The 17,756-nt window shown below is 43.0% G+C and overlaps 1 long non-coding RNA gene across 1 annotated transcript in view; it reads right to left on the bottom strand.

The window, feature by feature from the left end:
- Positions 1-7,984: 7,984 nt before the first annotated feature.
- The window catches only part of LOC106722928, a 69,547-nt gene continuing 59,775 nt past the window's right edge, over positions 7,985-17,756 (bottom strand). Inside the window, exon 5 of the long non-coding RNA XR_003091831.1 lies at positions 7,985-8,549. This is a non-coding gene — a long non-coding RNA (uncharacterized LOC106722928). The remainder of the gene's footprint in view (positions 8,550-17,756) is intronic.

Here is a 17,756-nt window from a genome sequence, read left to right as displayed (position 1 = left end):
TTCCACTTTGAGAGTCTCTGAAAGTAATCTAAGTGATACAGTGCTTGGTGTCCCAATGCCTGTTTCTTTATGGATCAAACTCCTAGTTTCTTGTTCCAGAAATTCAGTGGTTTATGCTTATATTGGTTTTGGACAACCAGTCCATGCCTTCTACCGTCCTTTTCCCTAGCAAACCTACTCAGTGAGTCTCTCTCTGTGCACTTATTCCAACGGGATGGAGACATTTAGCAATATAAATAATGAAACAAAGGAAAAAGGGCACTTTCTTTGGTCTGTGTTTTGTTTTGCTCCAGGAAGTGAAGAGACATTAGTCCAGACAGCAGAAATGACAGGTCATGGTGTGGGCATTTCCTACGAGACAGGAAGCTGTATCAATCTTTATATGGAACGCTGGCTGGCCACTGATTTCCACTTGTTCCTTTGTACTTTTTTGCATTGTTTGCAGTGGAAGCTTGGAAAGGCTGTTACAGTTGGAAAGACAATGCACTGTGAAAGAAACCTTTTGTATAGCTTTGCATTTAGTGTCAGGTATCATAATCAAACACAAGTCTCCAACCAAGTTATGAAGAGCCATGCGACGAACTCAAGGGCTAACAGAAGTTACACATGAGCCAGTTTAAGTGATCAGAAACTGGTTTAAACCTCTAACAGTACATATGTGAAGTGCACGTAAATCAGTTTCAAAATGGCCGAAACTGATTTATGATAAACCTGGCTGAATGTAGTATCAGACTTAACTGATTTGGGTCAAACTGGTTTATGGAACTTCTGTCCCAGACTTCTTCCTTGTTTAAGTTAAACCAGGGTTCCCCAGCATCCCAGAATGCTTTTCAGTCCTGGACTGGGCTGTGCTATCTGCTCCAAAGAGGAGGGATGGCCCTGTCCCTCTGCTCTCTAACTGAAGCAGGGGCAAGGGCATGGCCAGGCCCCAGCCTGGCATGTCCCCCTGTGGTGAAGGGGCAGGGAGGGGGTTTATTTCCCCTTCCCTCACCTCTCCCTCGAGGGCACCAGGCTGGGGTCCGCTTGGTTATGGCAGAGCAGCCCCCATCAGGCATTTCCCCCCTCCCCCACAAATGGTGAGGGTTATGGCCAGCCCAGTTGGCAGCCTGAAGCAAATCGGGGGAGGGGGATTTAATCCCCCCTCCCTCCCCTTTCCCACCAGCATGGACCCCAGCTGGGGTCTGCCTGGCTGGAGTTCATGCTCGTGGGATAGAGGAGGGAGGGGGCCTCAGGCTGCCAATGGGGCTGGCCACAACCCTCCCCCCCCCCCCAACAGCAAGGGGTGGGGGAAATGCATGAGGTCCTGGGAGGACCTGGGGGGAGAGAGTAAGAAAGGGGGAATAACCCCTCTCCCTGCCCCTTCGTCTTCGGGGACCATGGTGGACTGATGTCTGACCATGCTTCTCCCCGCTGCCAAAAAAAAAGCCTGCTTCCCACCTCCTACTCCAGGCACACCCTGGCTGGGGTCCCTGCAGGCCAGGGTGGAGGTTTAAACCCCTCCCCAATCATACTGCTGGGGGCCTGGACACACTCCCCCAACCCCAGTTCATCTGCCTTCTACCTGGCCACTGAGGAAGGGAAGGGAGAGCTCTCTTTAGTGCCCCCAGCTTCTGGCCTGAGCCACTACAGGCATGTGCCTGCATTTTCAGAATCAAAAGTGAATGTTTATTTACTTACAAATCAGTTCAATCTTTGCAGGTTAAACTAACCTGCAAAGATTGAATCAGTTCAGGCTTGGTCTTTTTGAATGTTTATACTTACCAAGTGCTCTAAATCCCAGGAATATAGATTGTATATGTGAAAGTTTTAGAGACTTCTGAGGATATTGCAGTAGTTTTCAATATTCTCTTTTGAAGGAATAATATTGTTTTAATCAGAAATTGCTGCTGTGCATTCCCAGAATTAATTTGTTGGAAATTAGTTTCGATAAATTAATTGGAAGCGAATTCACCACCAGTATAGACTAAAGCGAATTGAAGGCCCCTCTGATCTGCACTAATTGGTTATAGCCACTTGTATCTGGACATTGTCCCCAGCATGACTAGGATGTCTAGAGGAATGTTTGACATGTAGCAGCTTCCTGCTCACTGATGGCTTCCCAGATGCAGGTAGAGTCCTCAATAAGGGAGATCTTTCTGCTTTTGAAACCCGTTGTGTTGCATGTCACTTGTTGGGTTGTCACTTTTTGTAGCAGTCCTTTGTTGTAGCAACACTGTGTTAATCTTCTGTGTAACTCTGTGGTATCAAGGGTGGCCATAATTAAGATGTGGCATGGGGTCCTAAAGATTAATATCTAGTGTTGCATATGGGACAAAATGCAATGAGCATATTATTTGTTAAACTAGTAAAGCTAAAACTTGTCAGCTACTATAAGGAAATTCCAAAATCAAAGCACTTTTTGTTAACCTTGCAGCTCATGAAATTATCAAAATAAATGGGCGTGGTTAATGAAACTATGACATCCATAAGGTAAACTATTTCAAAAGCAAAATCACAGTGTGGCAGGTGGAAAGTTGAGATGTTTTGTGGCTTGCATTGGAAAGAACACAATCATCAAGGGAAAAGAGGCCTAATTAAGAGATGGGGATTTATATACCACTGAGATCCAGTACAAAATGGAACAGATGCTCTTTTCAGATTTAGGGGCAGAAAATGGAAGGAGTGGGAGGATGGGGAAACTAGCAGCCACTGGAGTTATGGTAGTTCCTTTTAGATAAACAGCTAAATGTGCAGATACTTAGCAAAGTGTGTTCCAAACTGAGGAACATACTTTCCTACAAGATACTCTTTTTTTTTGACACATCGTGATTTCAGCCAAGCTGAAAATATTGCAGAAATAGTTAGAAATGGAAGCAGCATGAGAAAAGCTAAGTCTAAGTAGGTTTTAACAAGGAAGGAATAAAGGGTGCAAAGGCTGTTCAGTGAATTTTGGATCTTAAAGTACATATGATTCAAGTCAGACTTACCAAGTAGAGCTAGTCAGAAAATCATTAAAATGTTTCAGGTATATTTCGAAACATTTTGTTTCTTTTTAAAAAAATAATTTGAATTGTCCAAACATTTCAACATTCATTATAGCCGATCAAAGAAAATCAGTATTTTTTCCCCAGAATATTTCAGAGCAAAAATCAAATTTTCTTGAGATCATTTTCAATAACCCATTTAAAGAGTAAATTTTCATTACATTATATGATTTCAGCTTTACAAAAGCAGGCCATCCCTGTATCTGTTTTTCCTTTCACAGACTTCAAAGGGGTTAAAAATGCTTTTGAGTGGGAGAAAATCTGAAAGAATATGCATGCTACCCACAGGCAAACACCTATTATGCAGTCCTGGTTCTTATTGCTACATAAAGCAACATGATTACTTTTTGAAAGCTTGAAGTACTAACATATCAGACTACCTTGCATGCATTATTTTCAGCAGATCAAGTTACTCTACCTGGTCCTGGGGTACAGGTTGTAGCTGTGTTGGTCTAAGGACATAGGCAGACAAGGTTCTTTGGGTAAATCTGATATCTAAAGAAGCCAGAGGGGGTGGTATGCATGCAAGAAAGTCACTGGCTTTCTTGCATGCATACCAGCTTCTGGCCTCTTTACTATTCATTCCATCCAGGAAGAGCACACACCAACTGCAGATGCTTCCTCAGCCTGACAAAGGGTATTTATACCTGAAAGCTTGAAAATAATTTTCCAACTCTTTTAGTTGGTCTAATAAAAGATATCAGATTTATCCAAAGATCCTTGTCTACCTGATCCTGATAAATCTTGACTGCCATGTAAATTTTGTGCAAAGCTTGTTTAAAGTGGCTGGATACGTCACTTTACAGCTGGTTTGTATTGAAAGAGCTCTACAAAGTAGTTGGAGGGCACTGACTCTAAATATTGATTGCTGGATACATTCCACACATATGCTATTCACATATAAATAGGATATATACTTAAAAATAAGACTCAAATCAATAGAAATGTAATGATTTTAAACTAAAAGTTATGATAGTGCTACATATTTAATCTCTGTGGGCCCTAAGGGTGTATCTACATGTATAATTAGCGCACATGGAAAAAGTATGTGGCTTGTTGCTCTGGAGCATTTTGCTCCTGGCCACGCTATTTGAATGTGCCTGGTGGTAATTAACTTTATTTATACTCAGCATGTAGAGCCCAGTCAGAGCAGCCCCAGCTAGTAAAGGGCCCTGGGAGTCAGCTAGCAGGCAGCCCCCACACTGAAGGACTCTCATGCCCCAGCCAGCTGGGTCAATGGCTGCCAGTGTGCTGCTGCACATGAAAAAACTCCGCAGCAAGGTACTACTTATAAATACCCTGCTGCAGAGTTTATTATTTTCTCATGCCCTAATGGGGAAGTCCTGTAGATGCTGAGATGTTTACTGTGGAACTAATTAGTCAGCTCCATAGTAAATGTCTTGTATAGATATGCCCATAGTTATAGGGACTGATCCAAAGTTCACTGATGCTGATGGAAAGACTCTATTGATTTCAATGGGTTTCAGAACAAAATAATAGCTTATAACTTAGCCCAAATTTTACCCTTAAACAGTAAGATATCCTGTTCCTTGTTTGTTTCTACCACTTTCCTCCACCTTTATAGTGTTTTGTATTCAGTAAATAGTTGATAACATTTTTTTTTCAAGAATACATATCAGGTTTTCTATTCTGCTCCAGTATGCTTCTTGTCACGGCGGGGTCCTACAGGAGGGCCATGATCTCCTTAAGGCCCCCTCTTCCATGCCAAGTCGGCCCAAGGGTCCCCTCGGTTTCTCGCCCGCCACGTCTTTGATGTTTAAATCAGTTGGGAGGCTGCCTTATGTCTCCTTGCACACGGTTATTTCTGGCCCTGTGAATTCCCGGACCCCTTATGGGTTCTGCTCTACCATGGGTGCTTCCTGGGCACCCTAGCCTTATGGGCTATGCGTGGCTCCAATCACCCCTTATACCATGCCCCAAGCCTCGCAGTTGGAATGGATGTTGGTCTGTCTCTCTATCTGTACTCACGCCCGTTTCTCGGGCCTCCTCAGTACTGCCGCCCTTTACTCGGGCCTTCTCGGTATCACCGCCCCCTCCTGGGGCTCTGTGCCCAGCCTGGGCCTCCTCCGCAGTGCTGCCCCCTTCTCCGGGGCCTCCCGCAGTGCTGCCCCCTTCTCCGGGGCCTTCTCTGTATAGTTGCCCTCTCTCTGGGGCCTTCTCTGTACAGTTGCCCTCTCTCTGGGGCCTCCGTGGCCCCACTGGGCCTTCTCAATCATGTCCCCTCTCTGGTGCTCACCACGCCCGCACTAGGGCTTCTCAGTAGTGCCCCTCCTGGGGCTTGCCACGCCTGCACTGGGGCTTCTCAAATGCCCCTCTCTCGGCTGGGGTCTAAGCACCCTGTAAGCTGTGCCCCTACTGGTGCTGGGGTCCCCACGCTACTGTGGGTCCCCTATGAGGCCGCCTGGCTATAACAACATTGCTCCGATGTCCCGGAGCCGCCATCCTTTACTCGGCTTGAGTAGTACCAGCGGTTCTCACATCTTAGCTTCAGGAGCTCCTCTCTGTCTGGCTGCTGGCAGGTAACTGCTAGCCTGGCATCAGCCCTGGGCTTTATGAGGGCCAGGCCCTGCCCCTTCCGGTCAGCTGACTTCCCGGTTGCCCCAGGCAACCCACAGCTGTGCTCCTTATTCCCTGCCAGGGCTCTCTCCCTGGTAGTTTCCTCTCTCTAGGAGCAGGGCACCTCAGTTTTCTGCGACACTTCTCCAATCCCGGGTCATGCAGTTTCCTGCAATCTGTATGTTAACCACTCAAAGTCACTGCTTCCTTTGAGGTTACCTACCTTCTACATACTCTGATATGACTAAAATCAAACCATTGGCCTCATTTTGCAAATAAAAGGAACTTTGGGTGCTTTCCCATGGGTATTAGTTTATCAGTCAATGTTTGTAAAAGGCTTTCAATATGAGAAACACTACCTCCAATCTTTATTTTTATTAAAAGGGTTTTTTTCTCCCTAGAGGAACTGCATATATAAATCAAACCTATTTATTTGCAACATTGTTGCAGTGTGTGGCAGCACACTGGTTGTACCTGCCACCTTAAGACCATCAGGCAGGCTGTGGAGTAGTTGGCAGGTGGGTTCAGGCCCAATAAGGTAGTCACCTAATTGGCTTTACTGAAGGAAGGCCACCTGATTGGAGGAGGGCTATGCAGACAGAGTATAAACCCAGACTTCCCAGTTACACGTGGGGAACTGGAGGAGTAATTATGCAGCCTGAAAACTGCAGATTTTGGAACACCTGGAGGTTGAAGATAGGAATTATGGGGATGAAGGAGGTTCCTTTTGGTCCTGGGTAAGACCTGAAACTGCACCCTGCTGGGGTTGGTTGGTGTGGTGGGGCTGCTGGTGGTGGAACAGCCCCCAGGAAATGCCACACCTGCACTTTCTCAATGAAAGATTGGGGGGCAGGGGGCAGAAAGCATCAGCCCCCACTGCCTTGTGGGTCACCCTGTAGAGGGGAAAGGCTTGGGGTCAAGGTCCACTGGGAGGGACTAGAGGCCTACAGAACATGAAGTGTGGCCTGGGGAGGGGGTGAAGTGAGTGTGTGTGGCCCAGGGAGGGGGCAGAGTATGGCCTGAGGAGGGGCCAAGGAGTAGTCCAGTGAAGGGTCAAGGCCCACCAAGTGGGGCGTTAAGGCCTGAGTGGGCCAAATGATGTGTGGGGCTCAGAAAGAGTCTGGAAGAGTAGTATGTAGAATTGGCTGCTATCTGTGAGGCATGGGACATGGTGTAGGGATGGCTCAGAGCTATGTGATAGGCTTAATACACCAGAGCCACAAAGGGGGCGGCCTGCCACATTATACATATTCATTTTACATCAAGGCGTGGCAGAAGAGTGCAGGGGCAGTCTGCCCTAAAACAGGGGCATCTATCTCTTCCAGGGCCTGGGGATTGTTACACAGTACTTTTGCCTTTATTTTCATCAGCTAATGTGGACTGTTGCTATGAAGAAAGTAATTTTTTTTCTCCTGGGACCAATCCAGGAATTTTCCTCAACCCCTTTTTTCTAACAAAAGATAGTTTTGTAACTGTGACCACTGCTCCTTTTGTTGGAAAAAAATAATCAAAGCAAGAATAAATACCGTTCCTTTTTCACCATCACATGATGAAAGACAGATTCAGAGATTTCTTGTTAAAAGATTCATGATCCCATGCTCGGTGTCAGTCAGTTGCGAAAGACTTTATGAAATATTAAAGCAAATGTCAAAATCAGTGATTTGGGGGAAAAGCATATGAAGTAGATGGCAAAATCTCTCTCACAATGTGACTCAATTAGTTCCTCAAGGAAGTGGCTTTCCAGTGATTAACTGCTTGCCTTGCAGTAACAGTTAGGACTATTTAATGCAGACCCTGTGAATGTGATACCCAACTATCTTTCAACAGATGCAGCGTGATCCAAAGTAAAGAAGGGTGTCAAATGAGTAAAGAGAAGTGAGGCAGACAAGGTTCTGAAGTGATGTGTTTTTCCAGTAACCATGAAGGGTCCAAGTCATCTATCCTGTAAACTCATTGAAGCTGTTGGTTACATAAAAGATGAAATGGGCCTGGAGAGCTTTGTTGGTGCTATTGTATCACACCACTGCTACTTGCACCTATGTAATTGAATCTATGCAAAATTCAAATGGTCTACTTGCATTGGTCATCCTGTTTCCGGTGCTGTATTGTCCTTACAGCTACGCAACACATGCCTTTCAAATATTGTCCTGAGAGTTGAAGGTTATTCTTTTCTCATAACTTTTAACTCAAGTCTGTGGAGCAGGTACATAATGCCTATGGTATATAAAGTCTGATTGCAACACTTTGGCAATGGTGTAATTGTGGGGAGTGGGGGAGGGGCAGGGAAGGGAAGGGAAGAAAGCATGGACCAGCCCCTGTGCTGACTTAAGATGCTAGAAGGGCATCCTCCACTGTGCCACCCTGCTGTAGGAGCCATTCCCTACTCTCTGCTGCAGGGTTCTCCCAAAGGCACAAAATGTGGTATTTAAACTTCTGCACTTCAGGGTTTGACTTGTTCCAATGGATACTTTGAATGACTCTGTCCTGTCTAAGAATTCACATGTTGTCTAGCATGCATTGCCATAGCAGAGGGTCACCAGCTCCTACCCCACGCATTGCCAAAACTACTTTGGGAATGGAGACCTAGGGTTTTCCACAGTGAAAGCCAGCAAATTTGAGTAACAGTGCTCGTTTGGGGGGGCGGGGGGAGGGTAAAGCCCTGATACTTCTGTTACTGTTCTTTCAATCTGTTATATAATGTTATGTTATGTTTGCTTTCCTGGTTTCTTTTCTTGTTTTTCTGAGTTGTAATTTTGCTGAGCAACTGCATTTCTGAAGATGAGATGAAACAGGACACTCCATCAGATGAATTGACTTCTGCTCCTTCTTCTCTTCATGTAGGGGGAAAGCCACAGGCCATGTGCATATAGTTAGTAGAGCTGCAGGTGGCGGGTTGCTGGGTGAGGGGTTTGAGGCATTTAATTTCACATGTTCAGCACTGTGTTGTTTCTAATTAAATGAGACGGAAAAAGAAAAGTAAAAGGGAGAACAGCTCTTGGAAAACGTGACTCAATAAGAAACCCTGGAACCTGTTTTTAATTCTGTGTTTTGATCTTTCCTATTTCTACAACCTACCTATCCTCTTTCTACAGGAGATGAGAAAAGCCCATTGCAATCAATGGGAGTTACCCGTATTTGATGATGAAAAAACAGAGTCCAAGCAAGTACTCGGTTTCATTTCAGTTCTTGCTCCAGCTTTTTCTTTATAGCAGCTGAAGAAGATATTTTGCTGCCAAGAAAAATCTCTACTTTATACAAGTAAGAGGTTTCCTTTTGGACACCAGGTAACCTGATCTTTTCATAACAGAGTTGGACTAAGCTTTAATTGCAGTATTATAGATTCTTTCCTGGCTACATTTACATCTGTCCATGCACAGCTACATTATTAACAATTATTAATATTTGCATAGCACCTTCCATCTTTGAAAGAGGACTTTACTAACTTAACAAACTGATTTTACGGAATAGCAACATCATGATAGGTAAGAGTAAAACTCATTTTCCTTTATAAACATATCACAGTGCATATCTCCTGACTATTTGGAAATCAAAACAATAGGGCTATAAAGTTGTGTAGTATTATATTTCATATTTGTCAGTAGAGTAGGTAGTACAGTTCCCTCTGTCATTCTGGCTTAATGTCAGTAAGGGGGAATATACATTGTCTAAAAAATGTATAGCAGAATTAGAGTAACAAAAGTAACAGCTATAAATCAGCAGCTGTTTTGATGAAGAGGGAATAAAGTATTTTGAAGTATAACACAGCTATTTAATTTTTAATTTTTTTTTAATAAAATGAAACCACATTCCAAGCTCCATTTCTGTTTTCTTGGTATTCCCACTGGCAGTCTTTTGGTATGAATAATTCAACATTCTTAGTGGCCTATGCCAAGTATAACCCCCAAACTCAAAACTTACAAAACTCAATTTAAAGTTTCTCACCTTAAGCAATACATTTAATGAATTATATATTTTCCTCTAATATGCATTTTTGAATGGATTGCAAATAGCCCAGGCACTATCCCTTGATACTCTTAATTTTAACATTAAAGCAAAAGAAAAGCTGAATATGTTATAAATATTCCCTTAGCCAAAAGCCATAGTGCCTATCCTCTGAAAATTTGGACATAGAGAAAAGTCATTATTGGCTCCTGCAATCATCACTAGTTACCATTGCATGAAGAACATGAGAGGTAAACATCAAACTAAATGCATAATGATCTCTTTGGAATAATTTTCCAAAGATATAATGTATTCTGAATTTAACTGAGAATAGTATGGAAAAAGAAATAATAAACTAATGACGTATGTCGCCCTTGGTATAGAGAACAAGAAGTTTCAAATGAGAAATGGACTTGAGTTGCACATTTTAAATCTGATTCTGATTTCAAATATTCTGAAGTTCAGTGGAATTTGGAGATAGGATTTTGGTTTAATCCAATATAGAGGTATGGGCTAGCTTTGAATTGAGGACCCCATTCAGATCCTAAAACACCAATGATCAGGTGTTTTCACATTGAAGGTTTAGAATCAGAGTCTATAAATTGATAAGTACAATATAATCTAAGTGCAATGGTAGCCAAGAAAAGGGACTATGACATTTGAAGGCTAGATGGTCATAGCCTTTCCTCAGTGGCACAGATTTCCCTGCTTGCCCAGACTGGACTGCATCTCTAGTGCACTGGGGAAAACAGTGGCTACTCTTCTGATTCTCCTTCCAGTGAGCAAATGGGAGACTGAGAGGAGTTTTGGTTCTGCCCTTCAAGTATAGCTACCTGGATGCTTCTTTCCTCCTAAGCCAGTGAGTACTGAGGCAGAATTATGCCTTCCTCAGGGCAGATTGTAAAGTTACAATGTAGCCCTTGGTGTCTGTGATACAAACTTTGGTTAAATGTTCCAACTTCTTGTTTTCCAGTCCTGGAAAACCAAACCTGGAAAAAAAAGTAGGAACTGTATTTGGTCATCTCTTTCACTTTCATCTTCTCCTTCTGGAACTGAATAATCAGAAAACCTATTTCTGAGTAGTCAGAAAATCTATTAGTGCCTGTGTTAGTAACAGGTCATTGCTCTTATGCATCTCTGTTAGGTGAATTGGCTAATTTCAGTTAGGTTCATGGGTGGAAGCATAGCACTGGCTTACCACACAGATCCTTTTTCTCAATGGCTCATCTAATTTCTTTATGTTTGCACTTTGGGCCCCAAAGGGAAGCATTATACTTTACCCTGCTGCTAAATTAAGTTTAAAGATATAAAAATGACTTTATAAACCCTTCTCAAAATGACTGTTTTACATTTTTAAATGCAGTCAGCTGTGTGGTTTCAGGGTAGAAATTGTTTGGGTTGGTTAAGTGAATTGCCCTAATGACTGGTTATGAGTCACTTAGCAGTAGTAGAGTGATCCTTAATTATTAATATTAAAATTATTAATCAGGAAACCTAATTGGAGTCCTATCCATTGGGCTTAGTACTGTACAACCATGGACCCAGAATCAGGTGAAGTGACAGAACATATTCATGGGTTCCTGTGCATAAGTCCAGGAGTTAGACTGTGTATTCAATAATCCAAGAATGGGAGATCCCCCACTGATTTCAATAAGTTTACTGGAAAAGCTAAATACTGTACTATACTGTGTGAGTATCCCTCACTCCTTTTGATGGGGAAATGACATAAGAAGACAGGCCTTTGGACCACAAATGGGAGTGAGGGTTTGCAGTGTGGCCGAAGTATCCAGATGGAATACGATAGGAAAGAAGTATGTGACTACTGGTGCAAAGAATTCCATGTATAGGAGAAATCATCCAAATGGAAGAAGGAACATAGCAAAATGATGCTTTCTGGGAAGACCTGACAGAAATCCAGCCCAGTATCCCTTATTAATAAATGTTCTTCTTATTCAATCAAACTATGGGCACTTTTACTACTACTTTTGTGCACCATTACTGATGCTTAAAACCTTTCCCTGTGGCATTACTGAGGAAAATGAAATACATTCTTCATCGTCTTTTGTCTTTAGTTCAGTTTTCAATGCATTTTACTACCTTGCAAAGCACTGTGTGCAGCAACAGGAACTAAGTGGTCACTTAAACCCTCTTGGAAGATCCACTTGAGTTGACATTATTTGTTCAGTCCTATTGTGAGCGATGAAATATGGTTAAAAATATCTAATCCCCATCTAGCAGATGTAGCCTTTGTATTTTGATGCCTTTCACAAACAGCTGCTATGTTTCATACACCAGAGTCTCCCAGCCCTTTCAAGATATAAGTTAATTAAGAGAAATAAACTACAAAACATAACGCTAAATGATACCCTGCCCCTGTCTATAAAAGACCCCATTGCAGAAAAAGAAAGGTGTGTAGATAGCACGAAAGGCACTATACACATGCTCCAACATGTTCTGATTAGATGTGTTGGAGCAGACTCAATAAATTGGAGTCTGCTGGAGCATTCTACTTCGAGCACTCCGACGAGCTGCAGCATTTGGTGTACTCAAAGTCCCGCATTTCAAAATGGCAGCAGTGGCACTTTAACTAAAGATTATCAAACAAGCTTTAATTAAAGTGCCCCCCCCCACATGAGACACTGTGACATTTTAATTAGAGTGGCTCCTGGAAGCCACTCTTATTAAAACTCCCCCCTCTCCCCCCAGCAACCACCCCAAAGCATGTGTATAGGCACCCTAAGAGTTATCATTCTGATGCAAATCAGGCACATAGGACCACATAAAGGATGGCAGTCATGAATCTGAAGTGAAACCTGTTCCAAGCACCAAAAGGTATTGGCACCTCTGTAAAGTGAGCCAATGGCCCCTCTCCCCTTTCTTTATTCCACAAATAGTAGAGCTCTGGGGCCACGCTGCTCTGGGACTGCTTCCTCCCATGTCTATGCCTACCTCCTCCTCCCTTTCAGAGGGAATGGCTACTGCACAGTGCTAAGGGTGCTGTGAGCAGGACATCACCCAGGTACCTCTAGGCACTGGCACTCTGCGCACTGTGTGAATGAGAGCAAGAATGTATTATATTTCCTGTTCCTGACCTGTGGTTACAAAAGGATTTTTTTCCCTTCAGATTCAGACTGTAGCTTTCTGGCATTCAGAACGATTTAACAGATCAAAACATCCAAGCAATCCCCAGGGCATGCTGTCTTTTGGAGGGAATATCAAGTATGAATAATGGTTAATACCCTTGGCATACAAGACAATGTAAGGTAAGTGAAGTTCTATGAGAGTGTTAAATAGGACCTCCTGCATGCTTGTCTCCTATCAGATTCAAAGCACATTTTATCTAACTAAACTCAGAGGCCTGCAGAGGCCTTTGACTTTAAAAAGAAAAAAAAAATCAAGGAATTCACAGTAAATGGATGAACTCCAAATATATGATCATAATTGACTAAAAAAGAACCAGGCAAAGTGAAAACTGCAGGGGAAGTCAGAAGCTTGGATCATTTTGTTCTGGACATTAGTTATTTGCACCTTTTCAGAGCCATCAGAAACCCTCCAGGAAACTGCTCCCAGTCTCTAATTAATATATAATATGCAAAGGCACATAAAGAAATTACAAAAAAAAAGTACTTTCTGCAAAAGAAAGCAATATGGAGCTTTAAGTGATAGACAATGTCTCTTGAAATGCACAGGGCCTTAAGCTGAAACTATGGAGTGTGGAAACATACAGAGAAAAACCCAGTATGGCACAGAAATCCCCCATCTGTCGTGAGACTTTCATTCACTTTAAATTTAGGCTGACACTGCAAAGAAACCACCTCCACAAACCCTGTCTGCTACCTGCTATGCAGTAACTTTTAAATATGTGACAGTGCCATCCCGTGAGTCAGGGTTCAATGCAGTCAGGACTGAGAAACAGTGAACTGGTTTAATTAAAAATGAGTGTTGGGGAATTTTGCTGAAGGAAATTTCTGCTCTGTACTCTGCTCAATACTGAAACACAGACCTGCCTCTTTTGGTGGAGCATCTAATACATGCAGCATTTCTGGCTCATCTGTGAAGGTACACAGGACGAAAAGGCTTTTCCTTCAGAGCAAGTGCCCCTTCATAAAGTCTTGCCCTGATCTGTGGACATATTGTGCTATGTAGTTTCCTGTCTATCACTTGCACTACTCTAAACCCTCTGGCTGGCTATTTTAGGCACTGCAAAAATGGGATTATGTATGTATTTACTCAATTTTAAGATAAGGTTTATTTCCCCATTTAACATGGGACAGGTGGCTGTTGCAGCCCTGGCCCTGGCCCCAGGTTGGGACTGGAGATGCAGCTGCTGCTTGTCCCCCACTCTGCTGCCACTGCACCCCTGCCTCTCCTTTCAGCAGACTTGGGCCCCAGATCTCCCTTTCCCCTGAAGTGCCACTTCTGCCTCCATGCAGCCTTGAGCCCCTGCTCCCCCTACCCCCTTCCACACCACCTGCTGTTTACCTTTGCTCTGGCACCCGCAGGCTCCACCTGGGCTTCTGCCTGGGCTATGGACCATGGCCCTGGCTGTGGCCTTGGTCTTGGCCCCAACTGTGGGGAGGATACGAAGAAGGGACAGGGGAAGACAGCGGGTGGGAGCCTGAGACTGGCAGGCGGCAGAGTCTGTGAGGGGAGGTAGGAGCAAGGGGGGGGATATGTGGAAGGGGAAAGGTGACAGGGAGCAAGGTGCCTGTTCCCCACTTCCTGTAGCACTGCCTGTCTCCACTGCCTCCCCACCACCTGTTCCCCTTCTGCCTGTCCCCCACTGCTTCCTCTATTACCTGCCCCCTTACTACTTCCCCCACTGCCTTATTCCCACCATCTTCCCCCCACCACTGCTTTCTCTGCTGCAGTGGGAGTGGGGATGAATTTAAGATGGTCCTCTAATAATTAGATTCTATACATGGAAAATTATAACAAACATAATTCTTAAACTTAGGGTTGTCTTCGATTTTGATAAATATGCTATTTTGCATGGCCACATACAGGCAGAATACATGGGTGCTTGTCTTGTGATTACTGATGAGTGATCTGTAAATGCCTCTTGGATACTACTTTGTGTTCCATGTCTGTTTGATCTCAGGCAAGTATCATCAGATGCAAAGAGGTCATCGTGTGGGTGAGATTAAAAAAAAAGGGACTTGGATCCCAACAGTACTTTCCCAACAGGCATTTAGCACTTTCAGCCCACAAACTCATGAACATGAGCCTTCAGTATGAACATGAGCCTTCAGCGTGATGCTGCGGCTAGTAAAGCGAGCAAAACGCTGGCTTACATCTGTAGATGCTTCTCAAGCAAATCCCAGGACGTCATTCTCCCATTGTACTCCGTCTTGGTGAGGCCGCAGCTGGAGTACTGCATCCAGCTTTGGGCTCCACAATTCAAAAAGGATGTGGAGAAGCTTGAGAGAGTGCAGAGGAGAGCCACGCGCATGTTCAGAGATCAGGAAAACAGGCCTTATGAAGAGAGGCTGAGAGCCATGGGGCTCTTCAGCCTGGCAAAGCGCAGGCTCAGGGCTGATCTGGTGGCCACCTATAAGTTTATCAGGGTGCTCATCAGGACCTGGGGGAATGTCTGTTCACCAGAGCGCCCCAAGGGATGACAAGATCGAACAGTCACAAACTCCACTGCGACCGATTCAGGCTGGACATAAGAAAGAACTTCTTCACTGTCTGAGCCCCCAAGGTTTGGAATAGACTGCCGCCAGAGGTGGTTCAAGCACACACTTTGAACGCCTTCAAGAAACATTTGGATGCTTATCTTGCCGGGATCCTATGATCCCTGCTGACTTCCTGCCCTTGGGGCAGGGGGCTGGACTTGATGATCCTCCGGGGTCCCTTCCAGCCCAAATGTCTATGAAATCTATGAAACACTATATAAAACAAAAGCTTTTGTGGTATATTTATCTACTCTGATTGGTCTATCCTAAATCTAATCCTAAAACTAAACTCCATAGGTGTCTTACAATGAAATGGAAGAGATGTAAGCTACTGTGGGCTAGTTTTCATTTACTACAGGGTAAGAGTGTACATGTAAAAAGTTAATACAGAGCAGCTGACATGCTCTAGCACCTTAACCTGCTTTATCTCACATAGCTTATTCCTGTGCCCTTTGGGGTACTTGATCAGCTGATATAAATTGTCATCGTTCTGTTGGCTTCACTAGAGCTATGACAATTTACTTCTGCTGAAGATATGGTTTGTTTCTGGTATAAAACTTCTTTACAGAACTCCTGGTTACTTATGATCATTGAAGATACGTTTAGTGGAGCAGGTCACTTGGGGTCCATCATATTTGGCAGTGGAATTTCCAGGGTGGAGTTTTGCCCATAATCACAGCAACTTTTTTATTAATTAAACTTGTAACCTTATTCTTGTGCAATAAATACAATTGTATGTGTATATATCTATAGATATCTATAATTTATGTATCTATATATTCATGTAAATGCGTGTGTATGTAATGTATAGAATTTTGTATCATTTGTGTGTATGTGTAATTATTTTATGCTTACACGTTGTTTACTCTGCAATGAAGTTCAGTAATATTAGAGATAGCCCAAGGAATGTGCAAAGTGAGATAAGAATTTTCCCAGACAGATTAGGTACATAATTAAGTGTTATAAACTTTGTCTTAACCTTCTTTTTTAAATCTTCTTTTCCAGGAACTCCAATAAAGTATGAATAGCAACTGTTTGATTATAATTAACTTGAAAAGCTAAATTCAATCCTGGTGTAATTCCATTGTTTTCACTGAGTTTAGAGCTAAGAAGGATTTGGTAACAACATTTAGGGTTTAATTCTGGTGTGGGCATAGTACATACATAGATTTCTAAATGGATTTAGACATCTGTTGCCAAGACGGCATTATGCTATGCCCTTAGTAACAGCAGCCTCCAGCACAAGACTCTATAAACTATTTTTACATAGAACTGAGATAACCTGCTCAGTAAAGCTATGTAGAAAGACTATTTACACTCTTTGGCAGTATTCATGCAAGATGTGTTGACTACACCTGACTCCAGGTGCTCTTCTACAGTGCTCTTAAAGAAAGCCTGAAGAATAGTACCACTGAAGGGTTTTGGAAATGTAATAATGCATAGTCTAAATACTGTATTGGTTTAACTAAACTGATTTTAAATCAATCTATTTAAATGGATGCAAATCACAATCATAAATCCATTTATAATGGATTAACCCTTTCTTAAATCAATTTAGCTTGATTTGGGGTACACTACAGAATATTTTGACATATATATGCTTTTCAATTACTGCAGCCTGTCAAACAAGACTTTACTACTTTGTATATGTCATGCTATATTGACTTTCCAGGGTGTATTTCTGATGAGAAGATGCTTCTCATTTTTGGAATTGATTTTGATGTTACTAAGAAATAGTTTGGGATCAGACCATTTATGATATTTCTGTTCTTTCTGTTCTTTTTTGTAGTTTTCTTATTAGTAGTTTTGTCATTTTTGTTGTCTTGGGAGTCCTGCATAGTCAACAGCAAAAGTTCTGCATAGGGAATGGAGGAGTCAAAACTGGGTCTGCAGGTCCAGCCCACGGCATCTCTTGTCACAGAATTCATCAAGCTACTCAGTGTGGAAGTTGGTCTGCTACCATTGCTGTGGCCAACACCTTCTTGACTTTGCCCAGTTTTCCTGCCCAAGGGCTTGCTCGGGCTGTTCAAAAGATTATCTTACCTTGGGCATTCCATTGCTTCCTATTTACAGCTGGCAACTCAAAAAGAATTAACTAGTAGCTTGCACTTGATCAAATGTCTCTTTAGGATGTCCTTGAAGAGCTTCCTTGGACAATACACATCTCTGTTTCACCATATTGGGACTGCTTGGGCATTTATATATCATCCATCCAAGCAGGGACCACAGCAGGAGCATTCACATCGTGGCCCTGTCTGATTCTTTGAATCTGTGAATCCTACATACATATTACCTATCACTTATCCATCTAAGCCACATGTCCTACCCAGGCCCTTTATTGTTAATAATTGTAGTAGGCCCTTTATTGTGAATAATTTGATGGCTATGCAGCCTGCATGATGGATATGCAGCCTGCATGCCGCAGGACTTTGTCATTAATCAGACCGTTCTACCACCTCATTTGGAGTATGGCCTGAAAACACCTCTGATAGAACTTCTCCAGCTGATGGATGTAAAGTATCCAAGTTTCCCACCT

This window comes from Alligator sinensis, unplaced genomic scaffold (genome assembly GCF_000455745.1).
Source record: "Alligator sinensis unplaced genomic scaffold, ASM45574v1 scaffold1172_2, whole genome shotgun sequence".
In the NCBI taxonomy this organism is placed as follows: Eukaryota; Metazoa; Chordata; order Crocodylia; family Alligatoridae; genus Alligator; species Alligator sinensis.
This window is presented reverse-complemented; position numbering and strand designations above follow the sequence as displayed.